General features: G+C 45.7%; 1 long non-coding RNA gene across 1 annotated transcript; it reads left to right on the forward strand.

Annotated features, from left to right (window-relative positions):
• Nucleotides 1-1,318, forward strand: LOC107989961 (uncharacterized). The gene is made up of 2 exons (XR_001761488.2): nucleotides 1-117; nucleotides 199-1,318. It is a non-coding gene; the product is annotated as an uncharacterized LOC107989961 (long non-coding RNA).
• Nucleotides 1,319-2,056: the final 738 nt, after the last annotated feature.

Below are 2,056 nucleotides of genomic sequence, written 5' to 3' on the forward strand. Positions count from 1 at the left end.
TGGGGGTCTGGAGGTCTGGGGGTCTGGCATATCTTTAAAGAAAAACATTGAAGTCTTTGATGTTTTCAGGTTTCTCGTCGACAGAAGTCTCCACTGAGCTCCAGGGCGCCGCCACAGGTGAGACAGAATGTTTACACCCAGAGCAGACAGGAAGTGATGTCACAAGGCTGTTTCCTGAACAGCGTCCTGTCTGCACAGGTGGGGGCTCCAGCAGCAGCCGCTCATCGGTGCTCCTGGTCCTGGCCGCGGTCGCTGCTCTCCTCTGAGTCCTGGAGGAGGAATCGAACCCTCGACCGTTTCTGTCGACCTTGAAGGAAAACTACATTTTAATCTCATCATAATTTCATTGGCCCAGAGACGGTTGGTACCTCCCAGTGGACCGCACCACCTGCAGGGGGGGGGGGCACGGTGTGACCTGGGTGGAGGTCGTGGAGACTGCTGACCCCGCGACCCGGTGATTGATGGACAGATGGACAGATGGTGGTGGTGGTGGTGGGGGGGGGTCCACTCTTAACCTCCAGTTCCAGGTGACAACAGTAACAGCAGGTGATTTGGGTCTTTATGTTTATGTTTATGTTTATGTTTATGTTTATGTTTATGTTTATGTTTATGTTTATGTTCTCCGTCAGTGATTGGCTCCATTAGATCCACGGTGCCTCCAACAGGCGTCTCTGCTGCCCCCTGGTGTCGTTTCTGTATAGGTGTAGTTAAAAAAGGTTTTATTTTCCAGCAGAATTCCGACCCGGTGGAGAACCGGTGGAGAACCGGGTCGGTTGACACACGTTCTCCTGTGTCACTGATCAAAACACCTCCACGAACCAGAGATCATCTCTCCCCGGGCCGTGGTTCTTCAAAACTCTGAAACGCCCCCTAGTGGACGGAATTAAAACCTTGGGTGATCATGTCTTAAATCTGTTGTCGTTTTTATTTGTCATCGTTTTAGATGTGTTTTAATCTGCAGAGTTCGACTGTTTCCTGCCAGGACGTCAGGAGGTCACAGGTCACATGACGCGTGTGTGTGTGTGTGTGTGTGTGTGTGTTCACTGCTGGGAGAAAAACCTTTCTTTTTCTCGTCTTTTGTCTGCGTGGTGGGGCGTGGCCCCTGCGTGGCCCCTGCAGTGTTTCATCCGCAGACTTCGGTGACACTGACGAGTCTCTCCACCACTTTTTCAAAGACTGTTTTAAGTGCATCAGTTTTTAACTTTTGTTGCTAAGCAGTGTTGGCCAAATCTGTGCCGATTGGCTGGAGATGGCACGTTTGCCTGGCAACATCAGCTGATTGTGGATTCTGGTGACACTGGCAATAAAAAAAAAAAAAGAAAAAAAAGAACTCCACTTCTGCAAAGATGCTTCTGTCTGAGGAGAGTACCTGAGGTTGAACAGGTTTAACAACGACGGCACCACAGCAAACCTCATGGAGAAAATCAGAGATTTTAGTTCAGACCAAAGTCCATGGAGAAAATCAGAGATTTTAGTTCAGACCAAAGTCCATGGAGAAAATCAGAGATTTTAGTTCAGACCAAAGTCCATGGAGAAAATCAGAGATTTTAGTTCAGACCAAAGTCCATGGAGAAAATCAGAGATTTTAGTTCAGACCAAAGTCCATGGAGAAAATCAGAGATTTTAGTTCAGACCAAAGTCCATGGAGAAAATCAGAGATTTTAGTTCAGACCAAAGTCCATGGAGAAAATCAGAGATTTTAGTTCAGACCAAAGTCCATGGAGAAAATCAGAGATTTTAGTTCAGACCAAAGTCCATGGAGAAAATCAGAGATTTTAGTTCAGACCAAAGTCCATGGAGAAAATCAGAGATTTTAGTTCAGACCAAAGTCCATGGAAAAAACCGAGTGAAGGAAACTAACTTTGGTTTAAAAGGATTAATTTGAAATAAACTTTATTTAAAGCCTACTCTACTGATAATTCAGAGAGTAAACAATGGAGACTTTGTAAAAATATTTGGAGAAATACAAACGATCCTGTGAAAACAAGAACATTAATCATCGTTAAACCCAGAAAACTAAAGATCCAGCATCAGGTGAGAGGTCACCGCAGCATCA

Source organism: Cynoglossus semilaevis, chromosome 18 (assembly GCF_000523025.1).
Source record: "Cynoglossus semilaevis isolate Cse_v1.0 chromosome 18, Cse_v1.0, whole genome shotgun sequence".
NCBI classification, from domain to species: domain Eukaryota; kingdom Metazoa; phylum Chordata; class Actinopteri; order Pleuronectiformes; family Cynoglossidae; genus Cynoglossus; species Cynoglossus semilaevis.